We start from the raw sequence: 22823 nt of genomic DNA, 5'->3' as shown, positions 1-22823 counted from the left end.
GTTTCTATGGACTCGATTTAGGAGACTGATAAGGGTGGGTGACAGGAGGCGGGAGAAGGTCATAGAGACCTTGCTTCTGTGGCCCTCCCGTCGTCTTCAGCTCAAAAATACTCAGTGTGCCAAGGCAGGAGACTTTGGGATATTGTATTCAGCGCCCTGCCATTAGTAATCATGCTATGAATATTCAAATATGAGAGAATTTATTTTCACATCCATCTCTATATTCTAGAGTATTGATTACATACATAATGATAGATATGTGGAAGGATGGATACTACTTGTTGTATACTACTGAAAGGCTCAGGCTTTGGATACTACTTTGGATACTCAACTGAAATTCTAGCTTAATTGTTTTCTAGCAGAATTGTCTGGGGCAAATTATTTAACCTCTCTAAACCTCCTTTTACTGATGTATACATGGAGATAATATTAGTAGCACCTCATAGATCTTTGGTGAGGATTGAGTTAAAGAATGCCTGTAAAAGCTTAACACAGTACCTAACATGCTTTCTCCCCAGTTCTCCTAGTTTCTTCCTGTGAAATGTTCCATTAACATAAAACTCCTGGCCTTGCTTTGCACTCTCACATATTGTGCCCTAGAGATGGAGCAACGATATCTATCTGAATGGTGACCTTGAAAGAAGAAAGTAGGCATGCGTATCCTGGTCCCTTCTTTCCTTTCTTTTTTCTTGTGGGTATGCTGCTTGTAAGTATCCCGTATTTTTATCATTGAGCAGGACGTCATTTGCCTGAAGATACAGACTGGGCTTCTCTAACAATAGTTTAATCCATATAGATTACTTTGGCTTTTTTTTCTTATTTCACAAAGGGTTTAGAACCTAGGTAAGGAACAGTGTTACTCCCTTGAACCTCATGATGGCTTATAGAAAATTCGATGTAAGATCTTTTTAGCTCTGTATATTTTTAAATGGTTATTTTACTGCTTTTTAGTTTTTTTTTTGTTTTTAAATTGGTTACTTACCTTTATTGAGCTTTATTTCTAAATAGGATAAAATTATTAACCTCTATGGGTTATGGTAAGCCTGGAAAATTATTCTGTATGTAAATTCTCTGACCCACAGCCAACATTCTATCTTGTAACCAGAATTCCTGTCAAATATTTTGCTCTTGAGAGTATGCTTATTTTATATATAGGGCCATTTAAGCATAATAACTAAATTGCTATTTTGCATGAAAAATACCAACTCTTGGATAGGTAACAATGGAACCAAAAGGAAACTTTTATTGCTTTTGAATAATTAGGATAGTAACTGCCAGTCACTGCTTTGCTTTGTAAAAAGTTTGAAAGTACATTTGGACTCAGAGAGTTTTTTCCTGATGTCTAATATTAGTCAAGATACAGTTTATTAAATCAAATTATTCAAATTTAAAATCCTGTAGTAACAGGATTGGGATGTGAAAAACAAATTATTCCTTAAAGTACTAACTGGAAAATCTATCATAAATGTGAAAAATGTTTTCAAAAAGAGACTTTGATCAAATAGCTGGAATTCAGTCTTATGATGACTATCCATTAGAAACAAAATAGATGACTTAAAAAAACCACGAGTGCCTTTCATGATAAAAAAAAATCCTAAATAATTCATGGATTATTTCACTTCAGTGTGTTGCTGATTTTTAATTAAATCCAATTAGAGTCAATTCATTTTATCACATGCAGTTTGTTTCTGTACCATCTTAGTTTCAAAGTATTTTCATGTTCCTAATTCTAAACTCTGTAGGCTATAAAGATGCGTATTGCAAAACCTGTAAGGCTGGTATTTAGAGTGTTTTTGGTAACAGAAAAGAGCAAGGCAAAGGGATTATTTTTTCCCCTGAGCTGATAAATGTTATGTATGAAGAATGGACATGAATTAATGGTTCTGTCAGTAATTCTGTAGTTATGCCTTTGAAGCAGGCACCATTTCCTTGAATTCCTGGGAAGCTATATTTTATGTTTGCTTTCTTTTGACAATGGTTTTTGTTAAAACTGGGTTGCTAATAACTCCCTAAAACAAGTTAGTTTACTGAGCAATACAATTTGACAAATGCTTATTAGTAAAAGCTATACTCTTGAGATTTACTTGACTGAAGTGTCCCATTGATTGTCATTAATTATCATGTTGATTCACAAACAAGTTTCTATGTTCATTTGTCACTCCAGCAATTTAGATATTGATTGGATCCATTTGGACGTGTAATACCCACGTTGAGGCTCCTTTGAAAACTTGTCAAAAGGTACAAAAGATTATACTGACAGTCAACAGTACAGAACACAACAGCATTATATTTAAGCAGTTAATCATTTCTGGAGAAGAAAATGCAGTAGTTTCCAAAAGAAATTGGCTAAAAGAATACAAGGAAGTTGCCAGTGGAAGGCATTAGGATGTATTCTTGAGAATCCAAGTAGGCACAATGGTAGTCAGTTAATAGGGTTTAAAAACAAACAAACAAACAAACAAAACTCATGTCAGTTACAACCTCTAAGAACAAAAAACATACCTATAGCTAATAGACCTAAGGCATGGGATTGCAGGACTTACAGGGCAATGCTCTTAGCATTTGCTTTTAGGAAGAACCTAGCTTCTGTCAACAAGTATATATCCAATGGAATGGCATTGCTTGCCACAGTGTTAAGATGGAAGAAGCACCGGATGGAGGTCACAAATCCCATGTCACAAACCCCAGGCTCTGTCACTTAGCTGTGCTCTTAGTGGGAGCTCGGGCAAGATATTTAGTGACTTTTATCTTGCGAAAGATATCATTGAATGTAGTTGTGCCATTATTTTATGTACCACTAGGAAAGAAAAATACCAAGAAACCGTGGCACGGTATCAATTGTAAAATGCAGCTTCTGAGATGCTGAAAGCTATCGAAAAATATATATTCTGAAGGGCCTTACTTCACTTATTTATCTGTGAATAGAGAAGACTGGGTTAGATTGGTGACCATTTAACATAAACTCCTTGGAATGCTAATATGTATAATGTTAAATGTAATTTTGCAACAAATAAGATATCCAAGAATACATACCTGTATATTTTATATATATAAAATAATATTTTATTATTTTCCCAAAATAATAAATGGGAAATAAAAATCCCATTTATTTTTAATAAACTTAAATAAATAAAGTCCATGAAGTATGGTCTCCCCTTCTCTGGTGACTTCAAGGACTTACAATTTCATCTTCCTGGTGTTACTGCTAATTTTCGTCTCTATTCCTAATTCTCACTGTCCCCTCTTCACACTCTGCCACCAAATGAGTGTACATACAACTTAGGTTGACCCGTGAGAGTCCCCACATCCCTATCCACAGTGATGAAACAGAGATTGGCTTATGAACCAAACAAGTCTAATTAGATCCTTTCCTGAGATTGCATATGAACTCTAGGACAAAGAAAGTCCCTTTATGGTTGGGTTTGCATGTCGGGAACATAGGTATCTAGCATTCATTTTAAAGAACTGTTAAAAAAAAAAAAAACTGTTGGGGAAATAAGCCAATTAGAAATAAGGAATGTAGGCTGGGCGTGGTGGCTCACACCTGTAATCCCAGCAGTTTGGGAGGCCAAAGTGGGCGGATCACTTGAGGTCAGGAGTTTGACACTCACACCTGTAATCCCAGCAGTTTGGGAGGCCAAAGTGGGTGGATCACTTGAGGTCAGGAGCCTGGCCAACATGGTGAAACCCTGTCTCTACTAAAAATACAAAAATTAGCCAGATGTGGTGGCAGGCGCCTATAATCCCAGATACTCAGGAGGCTGAGCCAGGAGAATCGCTTGAATCTGGGAGGCAGAAGTTGCAGTGAGCCAAGATCGCATCATTGCACTCCAGCCTGGGTGACAAGAGTGAAACTTCGTCTCAAAAAAAAAAAAAAAATAGAAGTAAGGAATGTGAAGAGAAAAATTGCTTTGAGGACATTGTTTATATCACTGAGTTCTGCCTTAACTAAGGCTAGACCACCACTGGCCAGTGAATTGTATAAACCAGTAAATGTCCTTTTTGCTTAACATGTATGTTTCTGTCATTGCTAATTAAAGGATTCTAATACAGGGGTCAGATATAAAAGTATATTCAGATCAATTACATCTTCAAAGGGACTGCTTTTTAAATGAACTTGTCTTTCATGAATGGACATTTCCTACTAAATTTTGCATTCATTGAGAGTAGTGATAACTCATCCGTTTTTTATATATGCAGTGCTTAGCATGCAATGAACCTGGCACACAGTCATTCCTCCATAAGTCTTTTGGTGAACAAATGAATTGCATGAATTTGAATGTTGGAATAGGAAAGACATGGAACAATGAAGAGGGTGGAAGATGGTGTGATTCATTTTATTTAAAGAAATCAAGATTATCCAAAACATAAGATGTTAGCCAGCATTTTCCAAAGCACATTCCCTGGATCTCTAATTTATTTGGGGACAAATGAGTGTGTTTCCCAAACAAATTCTGCATGTATATTGCTTACCATAGTACCTGGCATGTAGTAAATAATCAGTATATAATTTCTGTGTTTGTGCTCTTAGTGGCAGATTCTTTTTGAATTGCATTTTTGAGGGTAAAAAGAGGCAAAAGTTAAACTTGTTCTGTTCCTTACTGTCTGGTTTGTACCATTCCTGAAATCTTCATTACTTTCTGGAACGTTTACTCAAAATCTACATTACTTTTTCTTTGACTTCTGCCAAAATAATCTAGTGCATTGCTACTTAAAGTGTGGTTCCCCTAACCGTTACTGCTCCACTACCAAATAACAAATCAGGACAAAATATAAATCAGTGCATTCCTTCCTGCATCAGAAAAAAATATCAATTGAACTAAGTAGCATCCTTAGTAATATAGCTAGTTTATCTTCTCATTGGTGCTTCTTCTTGACAAAGACCAGTAACAAGTGATTGATGGATCTGTACTTAAAGTAGCAGTGACCTGTAAAACAACATCAAGTTGTAATCAGGAACAGCTAGGAATAGTCAGAGGACTTGAGGCTAACACACAGAAATCCCTGTCTTGTGAAACTCTTCCTCCATGGTTAGAACTTCCAACCACTCATACACTGCTTGTGGTTGTGGGTGTGAGTGTTAAATTGCCCTCTCCAAGTTGTAGGTCAAAATGATTGAGAATCCTGTCACTTTTTGTCATCGTTTTATTTTGTTGTCATAAGTAATTTTTTTTCATAATTTTATTGCCTCTCGTATTAGTCCATTTTCACGTTGCTATAAAGAACTACCTGAGGTTTAATGGACTCACAGTTCCACATGGCTTGGGAGGTCTCAGGAAACTTACAGTCATGGACGAAGGTGAAGGGGAAGCAAGGCATGTCTTACATGGAAGCAGGAGAGAGAGAGAGAAGGTGAAGCAGGAAGTGCCACACACACTTTCGAACAACTAGATCTCATGAGAACTCATTCACTATCATGAGAACAGCAAAGGAGAAGTCTACCCCCATGATCCAATCACTTCCCACCAGGCCCCTCCACTGACACATGGGGATTACAATTCAAGATGATATTTGGGTGGGGACACAGAGCCAAACCGTATAACTTGTAGTTCCACATGTACGTGGGTCAGCTCTTAGTCCCATACATTCCAAATTACATTATTTAAGCTTCTTATAAAAGGACATGCTCATTCCAATGGGTTTCTTGTAATGTATATTTGATTAGGACTCACACGCCATTCATTCAAGCATTCCTTTGTTCATCGTAAATTAATTTTTTTGAGCCAATATTGTTACAGCTTCTTCTAACCAAGAATGATCTTTAGAAATTGATGCCCTCGGTGCCTTTGGTAGCTCCCAGAATCGATGAATAGTGATTAGTTGTTTAAAGGAGAAAGAGTCTTCTTCAGATATAAAAAGGGGAAATGCCCACATGGACCCCACGCTTTACCCTGAGAAAGTTCTCAACTAAAAGCAATAGCCATGTCATCTCACATCAGTGGTTTCTCGTCCTATACATTCTGAGATGTGATCTCTCAATCCCATTTATGTAAAAGTGGAAGAGTTTGTCCTTCTGTCTGTGTTCCTCTCTCATGTCTTGCAGACCTCTTAATATCCATTCAGGTGCTTAACATTTGATCTTTATCCATTTATTTTGCTCTGACCTAAGGCAGATAGTCACCTTCACAATTCTTTTAGGTAGTCAGAATGTATACAATGTGTTACGAAATCATAAAGGGAAAAGTGGTCTTACGGTTCTTAAGTATTTTTTATATTACAAATTTTTTAAAAAGCCAAGTTGGAGAAATAATGTTTTCATTGGCAAGAGATATTAAGAACTGTAGTAATTGTTCACTAATTGGTTTCTCTGTGCCAGAGCTGTACTGGGCATATGGCTTATATAATTTACCCTGATATTCACAACAAGCCTATGATGTGAGTTTTATCATTCTCATGTTAGAGGATACATGAGATTTAGATTTTACATGATGACTAGGTTTATGCAGCTAGTTCAAAAACCTGGGTTTCAGCTCATGTCTTTTAAAGTTTCAGGCCAATGTTCTTAAATATTAATGTGTAATATCTACTGATGATGTCAAATGACTGAATGAAAATTGCATTTTCTTAGCTATCATCAATAAACAGTCTTCTCTAATTAATTCTGAGTTCATAGCCAAGTATTTCCTTAAGAAACATATATGTAGGAAATATGTTTGTGTGTGTCTAGATTCTAGTGATCTAATGATACAGATAATCCCTGTGGACTTAAGGTAGAAAATCGAGTGCATCACTCAATCATTATGCATCAGCGAATGAGAATGAATCTGTATTTAGTTCAAAAAATATTCATTAAATAACATACTTTATTTTTTGTTTGGTAGCATAATGGGAAAGTAATCAACATGTCACCTTTGTTGGATTCTTTACAGCTGGATGATTTCTGAAATGCCAAACTTTACCAGGATTACCCCTTTCCTATATACTAATATTTAACTATTTACAAATGAATACAAGCTTTGGGATGGCTGAGGGATTTTGAAGGAGAAGTCTGCTATCAAGCATACGCAGAGCTTCTTTTTCTTCATCTTCCTTCCAGGCCTTGGTGCCATATTGAGAACTTATAATTAGGCCCTAACTCAAAGCCTGCCAAGAATGTATTTTCAATTTTTGTGCTTTGCTATCTCAGCTATTTCAATTACATATATCCATGCTGTAGGAAACATGTTATCCTAAATGTTTCTGGGGATTGATTTTTTTCCAAGTATTTCTAACTTTTGTTTAAGCATAATAAAAGTTAACTGAAATTAGCAGGAGAGCTTAACTCAGAGAATCTCGTCAGTGATTGTGTCCATTCATTACGTTTTTTTATGGCAAGGCAGGCATTGCCTGGGCATTTTTGGGATTTGCCTCATCTACGCTTCATAATAACTCTATAACTTAGGTATACTGACCTCCTTTTTAGAGATAAAGAAACTAACCTAGGGAGATTAAATACATTACTAGTTATTTCACCTTATGACTTGGCTTCTAAACCCAAGCTTTTAACTACTTTAGTATGACTTGGCGAAATATATTTTAGATTCCTGTTAATGGCTCATCATAATCTCTTTCATTTTCAGAGGGAGTTAGCATTATTCTCATTTTGTGTATGAAAAATGTCAGATATTGGAAAACTAGATGACCTACTCAAGATAACCTATTTGAGACATGAAAGAGTTGGAGCTTAGTTCCTTTTTACTTTTTAAATGATTAGTATATGATGCAGAAGCTTGTTAATTATTATATTCCTTGCAAGAGAAATTAGTCTATATTTTAAAAGCATCATAAGTATAAAATAAAACACATACACCTGGGTTGTAATCATATAAAATATAAGCTTTTATATATTGGCTCCTGTGTTTGAAACGAACACATCTACATAGTAATAGAGTGGCCCAGCACCATTGAATATGAAACAAATTTTGTTTCTTTATGTCAGATATCCAGTAAGCCCTGTGAACTGGTTTATTTTGAAAGTCAGGTAAGGTTTCTTTGCTCCCTGCAAGGAGGCATAGGTCCTATGAGTCTGAGTTCCCACTGGGGACAAGTTGGTATACAAACCTACCCCTGAGTGTGACACTAATCCTCTGTCCTCAGCATCTAATCCCAAGCCTCCCCCAGGGGTAATTTGAAGGCTCCTGGGATTTTGGGATTGGGGGTTACATAACTGCCAGGTGACTAAGGGATTTTAGGCTGGATGGAAAGTTTAGAAGATAGGAGCTTAGGGAGGCTCTGTCTACTCTTACATATCTTTACTGCTTCCCTCTGTCTTCCATCTTCCTTCTCATTCCCTACCCCCTTTTTCTGTATCTCATCTTCTTTCTGTTTGCCTTCCTACAAAGGACAACAAAAAAGGGAGAAAGTGTGAAAATCTCTTTTAGTAACTTGGGGGTGGGGAAATGTTGCATTTTCTCTTTTGCTAGAATTCTTTCCATCACCACTTTGTACTGGAACTCTGCAATCTTCTGCTTGCTTGCCTACAGTTCCTCGTTTTTCTCAATTCCCTCTCTTCTGCCCGCAATAAAGGTCATACTAGAACACATCAAAATGTGAGGGTACTATTTCCCACTGCTTTTCAGTCCTCAGTTGTTTCTTCTCTGCATGATAACAAACGAAAGCCAGCTACAAAAATTTCTTTGTACTCCATCAATTCTGTCAGAATTGTTAGCTATGACCAGGAACACTACTTAAAATGGTGTAAACATTAATAAGATGTGTCACTCCACATGTGCAGAGGAGGCGTGAACTCCACATCTGTTACCCTCAGGGAACATACTATATTTCTCTTGGACTATCTCAGGTTGTTTTTTCCCACAAGTCAGCTTCGGCTTTAGGATGACTTATCTCAGATAGTAAGATAGGATTATTCTGTGTGTTGACTATCCTATTGCAGATTCCACAGCTCCAGCTATTGGTACATAGATGTAGATATGAATAGGTACTGCCAAGGCAGATATAATTAGACAACTGAGAGACCACAGAGAATTGAATACATAGAGACATAAGTAGATAGATAGATAGATAGATAGATAGATAGATAGATAGATAGATAAATAGATAGATAGACGATAGATTGATAGAATAAGAACTTGAGTTTTTACTCACATCTGTATACTCAGTACCTTTCCCAGTGCATCACATATTGTGGGCCTGAATGCATGCTTACTGCGTGAATGGACAAAGAGAACCACATAGCTTCCTAACCACGAAGGGCTGCTTGTTATTTCTTGTCCTCTGAATGCAATTGGAGCCCAAACTCCGAGTCAATATTGTCGCAATTTACTGAGACACCAACTAGCACAGTTCATTCAGACTTTGTTTTTACCACATTCCAATTTTAAAGAGCTTATCAATCCACTACTGTATGTGTGCATGTGTTAGGGGCAAAGAGAGAGATGTATATTTTAATATGGAATTCAAACAATCTTGTGTTGGAAAGACCACAAAAGACATGAACCCTTTTATAACTTCCCTACAAGTGAACGTTGACTCTATATTTGATTACGTCTAGTGAAGGGAACTTATCACCACATGCATTTTTGAGAAAATCTGAAAAGTTCTTCCACATATTGAATTGAAAACTATCTTCCTGTAACTTCTACCCATTTATTCTGCTTTTATACTAATTCCGTACTTTTTCTTCCAGAATGTAAAGAGGCGAATGCTAATCGAGGGATTATTATCCCTGCTGAATAGCAGAAGTTTCTACCTTTGTATCCCCATTAAAGCATCCTTGAAACTATTCATTAACCTCCGAGGATGGCTCCTGGGACATAGAACATTTGAAAGCAGCAGCTCTAAAATAGAAATTTCCCAGAATACTCTGGATGAGGACTTTCACCATTTTAATTTGGAGAAATGGTATTTACCCCAATTGTATTTTCCCACTTGTTTGTTAAAACTTAAGGAGACTCCAATACACTGTATATAATGGCAATTCCAGAATTTCCTCTAAAGAAGGAAGTTTGTATCTGCTGCCCTACGTTTCTGACTTGGTGCCATGGGGAAATTTCCATTTCTTACCTTTCTCTCTGTGTCTGGTTTCTACCTGGGGTGGAAGTGGGGGGAGTGAGTTCTGCAGTCAGAATCTTGTACCAGAGGCACAAGACGATCACTATTAATGACATGTGCTGCACGTTCATGGACTATAAGAGGAGCTTCATAAACATTTATTTCCCCAAACATAAGAGAATCATAAAGTCCCCGCTCACTAAACTGAGCAGCACTAATTTAATTTCATGACTTGCCATGGAACAATGGGCCTGAGAGGCAATAAACGTTGTCCAAGCATGATAATTTCTCCTGATAAATAGCCAGGCAACAGAAAAGTGCTACTTAGAGACCTGGGAATAGGAGACAAGGACCACCAAGATTGTGGCGCTGTCACAACCTGCAAGGGGCCGTCTTAGAGCAACCCATCCACTTGTTTTTGCACTATCAAAGGGTTCTACAAAGAACTCCAAAAGCTTCTGCTTTCTTCAGAGCCTCATTTATTTTTATTAAGAGCAGATGGAGGCAGAAGTCCTCTGAGCACTTTATTAGCCTACTACTGTTCACTGAACAGCAGCCAGTAGAGCAGAGAATAGAGATTTCTGTCCATCTGTTCATTTGCTTCTCCCTGCAGTGTCCATGGCAGAACAAGCAATTGCAGTTTTAGTGTCAACAAGCATAATTAAAGGTCTGAGATGTTTCATAGTATTGTGCTTTCATACAGACTAGATAATGCCATTGAGAGTAATTTATGTCACATCTAAATGATTTTACCATATAAATATATTATTGGCTTGTTGTTTAGGATATACTGATAATTTGTTTAAATCACCTGCAGCTAAGTACGTGCCTCAAAAATATCTCTTTTGCTTTTCCCTATTTTATGTTATTTATATATTTCAAGTAGGTACCCTTACATCATAGGCATTTTATGAGCTTGGTATGCTATGTTTATTCAAATGAATAAAAAATTAGAGGGGAGAAGATATTTTTCATAGTCAGCATATTTTTTTCATATTTTTCAGATGTACTCTGTGACCAGCCAACTATATTCTTATATTTGTCTAAGGAGAATCTTACAGTTCACTTAAAAACTTAATTTTTTTCCAAGGTAGGAATTGCCTTGTTTTCATGTGATTAACTCCTAGGTAACACATCATAAAATAATTTTATTGTATAAAGAAAATAAGTGATGGTTAATTTTAGGTGTCGACTTGACTGGATTGAGGGATGCCTAGATGGCTCATGATGCACTGTTCCTGGATGTGTCTGTGGGGCTGCTTCCAGAGGAGATTGACTCGTGAGTCAGTGGATTGAGAGAGGAGGACCTGCCCTCAATGTGGGTGGGCACCATCCAGTTAGCTGGGGACAAATGAAACAAGCGGGTAGAAGAAGGAGGATTTGGCCCTCTGTGCTATCTTCCTTCCAAAGTAGGACACTTTTTCTCCTCTTGCCCCTGAACATCAGGCTCCAGGCTCTTCAACTTTTTGACCTTGGGATTGGCACTAGCAGCCTGCGGGGCTCTGGGGCATAACTGGGCACTGCACTATTGACTTCCCCGAGTCTTTAGGCTTGGAATGAGCCATGCTGCTGGCTTTCAGCCATGCTGCCAACTTTTCTGGTTTCTCAGCTTGCAGTTGGTCTAATGTGGAAATTCTCTTCCTCTGTAATCCTCTTGTGAGCAAGTTCCCCCTAATAAATCTGCTCTCATATATCCTACTGGTTTTATCTGTCTGGAGAACCCTGACTAATACACAGTATTAATATTGGGAGTTGTGCTTCTGCTTGAAGACTCAATATCAAATATCTTATAATAAAAAAATTACAAAAGTCATACAATATAGGGTTGTTTAATCAGCTAGGATAATTAAACAACATTCTGACACTTAAAATACAAACACAAATATGTTATAAAGGTGCAAATTGTGTGATGATGTGTCCAGTTTATAGAAACAGATCTTTTCTATATGATAATGAATATGTCAACACACTGCTTCTCACTTTGGGATCAGATGAGTAGACCATGAAAACTCATACTGTAGTATAATTTTCTTGTCTGTGAAAGTCTTTTTGTGATTAAATGGTAAAATATTGTAGGTATATTTGGCACCAGGCATGATCTTCATTTATTTAAGCCCTGGGTAGATTAATGACCTCTTTGACCTAAAGTAACTTCACACAGGCAGTCCTGGAATAGAGGAGGAATTCTATTTCTCCTCCAGATGGCCATAAATACTTGCTGGTTATCAAATAATCTTAAATCTTCTCATTGAGGATGTTGGGGGCAAGGAAGTGTATAAATTTTATCTGAGTGATGAAAAATGTACTCAGGTAGGCTGTGGGCTATGTCATATTTTTTGGAAGGTGTTGTAATTTTCTTGACTCAGTTGACTTTTTCAAGTTTGGATAGTAAAGAGCATCACATTATAAAATAGATGGTCATGTACTTTCAAGCCAGCCAGTTTTCAGGAGTTTGACATTCTGCTTTGAATTTTGAGAGTTCAGCAAATGAGAGACAGATATCAGACTATCCAAACTAAAGAACTAAAGGCCCATCTCAAAATTGTGAAATAGGACTCTTAGCTTCTGCTCATTGTATCTACTTGGATGAAATGATGCCTAAACATGTATAGTGAGACAGAGAAAAATGTGTACAGCTCTATAATCCTAGCAAAGTGTTACCATTAATATTAGAATAGTTTCATTGTGTTATCAGTGAACTAATCTTATCAACTACTAGTTTCTTAGCTAATATTTATAAAGTTTTTAATGATGTTTTAGGTGCTATTCTTTCTCTCTCTATATATAGGATTTATATATATATATATAGACTCATACATACATTAGTTGATGTGATTATATATATATGCATGTACACAATAACCTTATGAGGTAGGTACTATTGTTATTGCTCTTTCAGAGAAGGGAACCCTGAGGCATAGAAAGGTTATATACATGCTCAACATCACTTAACTGGTAAGAGGCAGAGTAGGATCTGAAACTAGGCAGTATGGCTCCAGAGTTTATATTCTTCCCCAGGGGTCAGCAGACCTTTTTCTGTCATGGGCCAGATAGGAAATATCTTAGGCTTTGTAGGCTGCACTGCAGGGTCTTTGTCTCACCTAGTCAACTCTGCCGTTACAGCACAAAAGCATCCACAGATCATAGATAAATCAATGGACATGCCTGTGCTCCAATAAACTTCTATTTATGAACCCTGAAATATGAATTTCCTGTGGCACAAGATATGATTATTCTTCAGATTTTTTTCCAATCACTTAAAAATGTAAAAACCCTTCGTAGCTTGAGGCCCATACCAAAACTGGTGATGGGCCAGAGGTGGCCTGTGAGCCCTTTATAGTTTGTTCACCACTGCTCTAAACTCTTCCACTCCAAACTGCCCATGAGGTTCATGTATGAACAGTGTTGGCATCGCTGTCCAGTTTGTTAGAAATGCACATTCTCCAGCCTACTGAATTAGAATCTGCATTTCACCAGGGGATGTATATGTATGCTAAAGTTTGAGAAGCACTGCTCCAAGCGGCTAAGATATCCTCTTTTTCATTCTAAAAAGACTGCTTTATAAAGGTTGACTTTTAATCATCCCAATAATTAGAATGAAAACAACTGTCATTTTTCTTATCACAGAATGTTTGTGTTCATAGAGAATGCTGTCCAAAACACTAGTTTGTGAGAGAGGTTCTATTTTAAAGGGAGGCTGTGATCAAATAAATAGGGGCCACTGTAATCTGTTCCAGTCTTGGAGATTCCCAATAATAATGAGTATGTCAAAGCCTCTGTGGAGTGCTGCAGGTTTTTAAGGTGCCTTGTTTAATCTGGTGTTGCCCAAACATAACTAGGGAACCCTTTTTCCGAGAAACACTTATTAATATCATAAGGGACTCTAAGAACATTGTGACTTAAGTAATAGTTTGAGGACAATATGGAATCAAGGAAATCAGTGGCCTCAGCAAGACCAATTTGGATGCCAGCCTAATTTCACTGACTATTTATGTAACTATTGCTGGCTTGTCTTATACTCTGCAATGTTGTATCATTCTGCACCCCCCATCCTGTTTACATCTATATGTTTTGTGGCTTCTATAATACTGTTTCAAGTTATCTCACCTTTTTAGGCTTCTGTGACCCCATCTATAAAATGGGATAACGTGGGATAAATGGGATAAATGGCTTCCATGACCCCCATCTATAACATGTCTTACCACAATTAAAGGAGTTAATATGTATAATATGCTTAGAATCCTGCTTGACACATAATAAATATTCAATTTATTCTATCTTTAATATCATTGAAGGATAAAATGCCTCATAACACCCAAATGACCTAATCAAAAAGGGTTCAAGGCCCTAGACCAGAACTTTTTGAGCTGTTGGAAATGTTATATATTGCATGTCCAATATGGTAGCCACCCACCACGTGTGAAACTGAGCATTTGAAATGTCACCAGTGTGACTGAGGAACTCAACTTTAAACTTCATTTCACTTTCATTAATTTAAATTTAAAACACATATGTGACCATTGGCCACCATATTAAACCATACAGCCCTAGACAGGTTGGGGTATTATCCTTCAATAGATGTTTAAAGGCTGGTTATGGGAACTTAACACCACTTTTCAGCCCCTGAGTACATCAGTAGGCATACAGATGTAGTAAAAAAATATATATTTGATCACAAAATAGAAAAAAAATAAAGTGGAGCCCTTTGAAAATATAAAATTTTTCACATTTCATCTACAGCCTGAAATGGTTAAAACTAGACTTATGCCTCTGACCTATCAGTCTACTTAATGCCCCATAAAGCTTTATGAGGCTTTTTAAGAAATGGAGCTTGTGATTCTCAGTGGTGTAACTGTCTGTAGATTATGGCTTTGAGTGGCGCCATTCCTTCCTGTATCACCCTCATGAGCTACCAGATGAAAAAAAATTATATGCCACAGTCTTTTTTCTGGAAGAGAACTGCATTTGTGCAGAGAAAGAAATTATTAATAAACTTGCTGAGCAAGAAGCTAAGATACTCAGGGAACCAGAAGGTGTTCGCACTTTCCTGTGCTCGATGAAGGGATCCATTTTGGTTTTACTACCAGGAGGGAAGAAGTGTGAGAAAGCGAGGGCAAGGGGATAGAGCCAGATGCAGAGGGTATTCTGTGGGCTCTGAAATCCATTCTAAAGCAACCTAAGTGAATGCAAGTTTGATATGAGTGAGGGGTGTTGTCTGAAACAAAGCCTAATAACTAAGGTGGTGTGACCAGATGCTATAGCAAAATAGAGGAGAGAAGATGAAGGAAATTAACATAAATTTTCAGGCCAAATTATCTGAGATGCAAAATTAAACTAGGTACACTATAGAGTCCCTTTGTGCTTGTCCCATTAGCAGAGCAGCAGCCTTCTACCACTCCTTTTTACCTCCACCCAAAGATACTTGCTGCATGGTACTCCATCTCTCCTGAATGCAAAATTGTCCATGCATTTGCCAAAGTTAAAAATCATGGATCTCTTTCCATCCTTGCTGTAGTCGGTCAGTCCCCAAGTCCCAGCCTCCTATCATCATGTCCCCTGAATGGGTCTCTTCCTTTCAACCCTTTCTCTCCAGTCCAAGTTGTCATCAGCTTTTTTTTTTCTGGAGAATTTCAACAGGCTTGTCTTCCCACTGAAGTTTCACTTCTACATTTTTTCCAAAGGTTGCTAAAGTGATCAAGGTAAAACAAAGATCTGCCCACGTCCCTGTACTTCTTGAAAACTTTTCAAAGCTCCCCATGGCCCTTGAGGACTCTTTCAAGAGACACTGAATGCCCTTCACTGACTAGCCTAGTGCACCCTTTCTTCTCAGCTTCTCCTACTTTACTTCACAAACTCTATGTGTCAGGCAAACAGAAGGCCTCTAAAAGGCCCTGTTCTTTCCTGACTCCTTCTGATCTCCTTGCCCGAAATTCCCCTTATCCTGTCTCTGCAGGCCTACATTGCACTCCTTTTTGAAGGCCGGCTCAAATGCTATCTCACCCATCCAGCAGGCTGTGACCTCTCTTTTCTCTGAACTTCTGTTATGATTCACACTGCACATCTGTCAAAATTTCAGAGCCTGACAGATATAAATTCTTATTTAATGCCTTACTTGGGGCACTTCTTCCTCTGCCCCCACCATCCCATCTTCAATGGAACTGGTCGCTCCATCTTTGGCATTTTTGCATACCCCCCATCGTGCCAGACCCCTATTGACTCCAATAGGGATGGCACTATGTTCAGGAAGCTGAAGAAAAGACCTGTAGCCAGCCAATGATAAATAGGGTTTAGTGAGGACTTATATATAGTGGCAGTCCAGTGGCAGCAGGCTGGACAGGAGAATTGCTGCCATTCACAGAAAGCATGCAGTTTCTATAGCATTTTCACTCAGCACCCTCCACTTGACAATCTCCATTTAACCCAGAACAAAGGGTCTTGGTTCCTTGAAAGTCCTGTGCTCCAAGAAATGAGAAAGGGATTCAGATGTCTTTCATATATAAAGAGTGAATCTCTGGGCTGGCAATTGTTAGATTCCCTGGCTCTGGACTCTGAATAAACATACTTCTTAGACAGTTGAGTCATTCTGAAGGTATGCTTAAATTATTACTGTTAGGTGCATCTGTCATATACCCCCTATGGTTTCCTATAACACTTGTAATATAATTAGTTGTGTCTATGGTTTTGTCCCAATCAAATTGTATCTTTCTGAATGCAACTTTCTGGGCTTATTCTTGATTATATCTTCAGAACCTATCACAGTGCCTGGAACATTTCACATGCTTACCTGCTTAATGCATGCATTAAATAAATAAAAGAAATGAATGGATGTCAGTAAAAGAGGAATGGAGGAAAAAAAACAAAAGCAACATTCTACCTTATTCAGTTAGCCATACTATATTGCAGCATTTTGAATGCCAAATGCAGAAATTTTTCATTATTCCTTCCAAGGCTTGAGAAAGGCAGTTTCTCTGATGTTTAATATGCTCATCAGTTACTAGCTTTGAGATACAGCAGTAACAAAATGCAATTAATCAGACAATTCTAATGCGAAATCATATCTAAATTTCTGCTCTTTCAGTTACTTTCAATGCCTTTGAGGACAGGAGCAATGCATTATGCTATCTTTTTACCCCCTATCTTGCCATGTCCTCCAGCACAAAACAGTAAGAGTTCCATAAATGATTGATTGGTTGTCATCAGAATGGAATCCATTCCACGGATGTAGGGTAGGGTGAGATTTGGCAGTATTTTTTGGCTATTTCTTGGCCTTTTACTATGTAAAGCCAGCATGTAAAAAGAGAGACATTTCTAAACCTCCAAATATATGGTTTGTATTTTGCAGATTTGTAGTGAAATTGTAAGTAGCCTATCACCAGGAAAAGCTATTGGACTTAATTTGGATTCAAATGAAAAGAACAATCGAAAGCCCTTTTTCAGCAAGGATAACCTATTGACATGTAAGACAGGATGATAAATCGGTTCCTAAAAAGCCTAGGATTGTTTTTCCTGTGAAGAATCTTAAATGAGAAAAGCTGAGGAAGAACTAATGTGGTCATTTCAGTTCAAGTGTCATTATGATTATCATGCAGGATGTAGAAAATATTATGCGAATTTATTAACTGAACTGCTCAGTCTAAAAGGAACAAACCAGAGGAAACAAATGTCTGTGATTGTTTGTGGTATTCTGGGGCATGTACTTTCAAAGATTTCTGTTCATTGTGATCTAAAATTCTTGAGAACCTTGTTGCTTATTTTATTTCATTTTTACCCTTTCATCCACAACTGGCACTTGTTCTTTCATTCAACAAAGATTTATTGTGTGTCATAGATATTTACTCTAATTTTTTTTATTTAGCATCTCATCAAAATCATGACATTTGTACTATGTTGACAAGTGGCCTATTTACACAAATGTCTAGTATAATTAGGATATTTATTAATTGAAACTCTTTCAGTTACAAAATATAGAAACTCAAGTCACACCAAAATGGCAATGTATTACTTCCTATGGCTAGACAGTTCAAGGAGTAATTTCCATTCAAGCAATGGTGGATCCAAGCTCTGTACCATCTGTGTATTTTTAGGAGGCTAATTTTTCTGCAGTTCTTTCCCCTGCTTTCCGCTCTGTTGGTTTTATTTCCAGCTGACATCTCCAGACACATATTCCAACTCCAGGAGAAAGGGAAGAATTCCCATGAGACTTCTAGCAAATGTCACAGAGTCAACTCTTACTGTATCCTTCCTGGGGATTATATGCTCTTCTAAACTTATTACTGATGCAGGATATTTTCTTGACCCCTTCACAGGACTCGTGACAGGGGTGCCCTGTTTACTCAGCATGCCATGCTCAACCCCTCGCAGGAGGGAGCATGCAGGTGAACAAGTGCAGGAACTGGCTGAGCACTTCTAAGCTGGTAGGAGCAAACTCCATTTATTCGGCTCTGCCACTCTCCATCCCTTGCAGAGGGAGCGTTTAGGCAAGCCAGTGCAGGAACCAGCTGGCTGCTTTAGAGTGGCAGGAGCAAACTCCGTGCAGGACCCTATAGCAGCGTCCAGGTGGAGGTGCCTGTGATCCCAAGGCCCCAGAGGGTGTGTTACAGTGCTCTCTTAGTGCTGTGATCCACAGATAGTGGTGCATTATCAGCTCAGTGGACCCTTTGCCTCGTTCTGTGATGTGGCTGCCCTCTGCCAGCAAGGGCAAAGGGCCAGTGTGACAGCCTTTTTGGGCAACTGCCCTTGGTGGGTCCCAAATTCTTGTCTGGTGCCCAAGAAGGAGGTCACATGGGTGAATTGAAAGATGGTGAATGCAGAAATTTTATTGAGCAATGAAAGTGGCTCTCAGCAGAGAGGGGAGCTGGAAAGGGGATGGGAAGGGCAGGTCACTCTCGCCTGAAGCCAGGTCACCTCTCTGCTTGTCTCCTCCAAAGTCAAGTTGCCTCTCCCTGACATCTATCCACTTCTCTCCTCTACCAGCTGAGTCTGGGGTCTTTATAGGCACAGGATGGGGGACAGGGTGGACCATAGGTAGTTTTGGAAAAGGCAACATTTGATTGGGAAAGTGACATTACTCAGAAAGGACCAGTTGGGAGAGACCAGACAAACAGAAATAGAAGTTCTCACTTTGAGCCACAGGTTTCAGGCTACTTTTGACTTGAAGATAGGGTTCCCACCAGGGACCTACGCTTGTCTTCCTAGTGTTTCTCTGCCTCCTGCCTTGATCACCACCAAGGTCAGGAAAGTGAATATTCTGAGGGACCACGCTGGGATTATACATCTAACTTGTGGACCCAGGCATAATATTAGCTCCATATAAACCACAGATGGGGAAGGAGAAATGGTTCCCTGAAAGAATGCTATGTAAAAGAAAAAAATATATATTTTTTATCTATTCCAGGAATATGATCTATAGCTAGTTCATTTTGTAAATTGTTCTCCCGTATGAGAAAAGCAGAACATATTTAAATCACATGAACTATTTTAAGTTAACCTGATTTCATGTTTTGAAATAGCCTTTAATTCATTATTTTAGATTAGAAATTATGGAAGATTCAAAGGCAGTTTGCCTGCAATTTGTGTAACGGGAAAGACCTGAAACGCAAACAAGAAAAACTGTGCACTATCATTTGCAACTCAGGGAAAAATAATTCTGTAAAGAGTCTCTGAATTTGTAGCTATCATTTCCTGTGTTGCCCTAACTAGATGTCAGTTCTTCTACCTTTGAACTCTCCTGGCACTTTGATTGACGATCTCATGTGGGATTTAACACATGCTACCTTGAATTATAAATAGTTGTGTACTTACCTTAGCACCCTAGGAGATGATATGCTACTTACAGAACGAAGGAAAATTTTCTTCATCTATTCTATGCATCCTCATTTAGTGTTTGTTACTGGGCCTCATGTAACAGTAGGTATCAAATAATCTGTTAAACATAGTTCATTTTTTTCCTTCCCTATTGTGAAAAGCCAAAATTACAGCAAATTTACTTATATATTTAATTGACTTTTATTCATGATTTATGAATTGGAGTAGCCTCCATTCTACAAAACAGAATGAGAGGTCCCACTGGACAAAAACAGAACACGGAAATTTGATGGGTGGAAACAAGGAAACAGAAGAATAGGGAAATAGCTGTTTGGTTAACATCAGGTTACTTTAGGCTACTTTTTTGATAAGGGTTAAAGCAGAGGGACTTCCTTAACATGCTGACTCAAGTAGACTGGAATCTGTTTTCAGGAAAAACTGGTTTGTTTGGGGATGTGTCAGTTTCCTTAAATTTTCAGTTTGATTGTATGTCATTTAGCTTACGTGACTCCCTTTTTGTTTGGTCTGATCTGTTGGCACCTAGTGCAGAAACTCAGTCCAAAGCAATGGCCTCTGGTGATATCAGTTTAACACAATAAATCACTATGCAAATTCCAGGTGCACTGCTTTATTATCAGAAGTCACAAATGTTTTAGCAAATTCTTACTGAGTGTGCATTGTATGCCAAGCATGGACCGGATGTTTGTGTTTTTGTTACCAACTTTAATTTCCTGGGCTCTGAGTTCCACCATGGTGGAGGCCTGTCAGTGTATGCTCACCACGCTTTCTCAGGGCCTAGTACACAGTGATTCTCATTGGTGAATAAGCATTTAAACAAGCCTATACAACAATTCTTTAGAATAGTGGTTCTCAGCCAGGCATGGTGGCTCACGTTTGTAATCCCAGCACTTTGGGATGCTAAGGGTGGGTAGATCACCTGAGGTCAGTTCAAGACCAGCCTGGCCAACATGGTAAAACCCCATCTCTATTAAAAAAAAAATTATGTGAGTGTGATGACACATGTCTGTAATCCCAGCTATATGGGAGGCTGAGGCAGGAGAATTGCTTGAACCTGGGAGGTGGAGGTTGCAGTGAGCCGAGATTGCGCCACTGTACTTCAGCCTGGGCAACAAGAGCGAAACTCCGTCTCAAAAAAAAAAATAATGGTTCTTAACCAGGGCAGTTATTTCCCCAAGGGATAGTTGGTAAAATCTAGAGACTTTTTTTAAATCATCACAGCTGTGGGAGAATTCTACTGGCATCTGGTGGGTAGAGACCAGGGATGTCACTCATCATCTTACAATGTGCAGGACAGCTCCCCACAACCAAGAAATTCTCTCTCCAAAAATGTCAATAGCGCCAAGCATGAGAAACCTTGTTTTGGAATAACTGTATTATCACTATATACATGTAAGGAAACTAATGCTCAGGAGGAAAATGTAAATTCTCCGAAACTCACATTGGTGATAAATTACAAAGCATAAATTTTAACCAAGTTTTTTTGATTTTCTGATGCAGAATTAAATATCAGTTTGCATAATTATATGTAAATTTGTGCTTGGATTGTCAGTCATAATTTAGAAAAGTATATAGGATGCTTCCTAGTTAATTACTCAGTACTGTACCACCAGCTTAATAAGGCAATGTGCTGTTCCGGTTTACTCTATGGCAAACCGGTTAATGTTTTAAAATCAAAATAGTGGACAGGATTTAAAAAAAAAAAAAAAAGGCTTTTCCAGTAAAAGTCTGTTTGAGTTTTGTCATTGATTGAAAAGCCAAATAGGCCCAGAAAGAGCAGTATCTCCTTTCAGAGATTTCACATGTTCCCTCTTTTGAGGACTGGATTTATTGGAATCAGATTATACTATTATATCAAGGTTCCAATCAGATTTCCTGAAAGGTTTATGATGCTGGGGATAGAGTCCTAAAATTCATCTTTACCAATCATGTTAAAGGAATCATTTCTTACCTCTCCAAAAGATGTTACGTTATAAAGCATTTTGGACATATTCATAGGTCTAGGGCAAGAAATATTGCTGAGATAAGAGTTATTCATTAAAGAAATTGAGTGTTTAGGACGCTTCACTGCAGTTATAACTACATGGGAAGGAAAGAGGTCTACATCTCTTTCTGATAAGTGTCTTCCTCGACTCTCATCATCTGTTTTCAGTATCTCAAAGTTAAATTATACTTTCTAGGCTCAAAAAAAGTTATACTAAGCAGTATTCTCCTCAACTGAAGTCAGAATACAATAGAGGAACTAGCTATGAAAATATTTAGAAGTTGAGAATGAGAAAAGTGTTATTGTTAAAAGGTTGTCCCTTCATAATTTTAATGTACACTACCTATAGCAAACTTACAAATCAATATTATGATTATTTCATTCTTTAGGATACTGAGTATTTCTAATGAGGAACTCCATCCATGTGGGTCAGACACTATCTTAGAAAACTAGTCTCATTATTTTATAAACAAAAATCACTTCTTAAAAAATTGCTAGATGACTCTCATTCAGTATGATTAAAGCCAGGTAATATTTTTCTTTTTCCAAAACCACATATACCATTATAAACGAAAGGTTGTATCCAATTTGTGAAGAGTCTAAAGAAGACATGTCAGCCTATTTCATTGGTTTCTCAAGTGGAATTCCAACCTTTGAAATTAAGAAAACTTAATTTTAGAAAACACTTACCTACATAAGACTGTATCTGTAAATGGGGAAATATTCACTGGTAGGTGCTTATTTTGTTATGTTTCAAAGGTCACAAACTAGAATATGATATTTTCTTTTCATTCAGTACTAATAAATATTATTTGGCTATGCTTGACTTTAATGTATTTTTGTGTAGCTAGCCACACCATTTAGAGAATATGTGGTATCAAGGTATTTTTTCTTTTAGTCTCCTTCTGTGTCCGAATTATACCCTAAAAATGATTTATACTTTATACTTATGGGATCATGGAAGTTATATAGTTTAGAACCATCCAGGCTGGAGATGAGAAAGGAACTTACCAATATTTACATTCAG

This window comes from Nomascus leucogenys, chromosome 21 (assembly GCF_006542625.1).
Source record: "Nomascus leucogenys isolate Asia chromosome 21, Asia_NLE_v1, whole genome shotgun sequence".
In the NCBI taxonomy this organism is placed as follows: Eukaryota; Metazoa; Chordata; class Mammalia; order Primates; family Hylobatidae; genus Nomascus; species Nomascus leucogenys.
Note: the sequence above shows the minus strand (reverse complement) of the source record.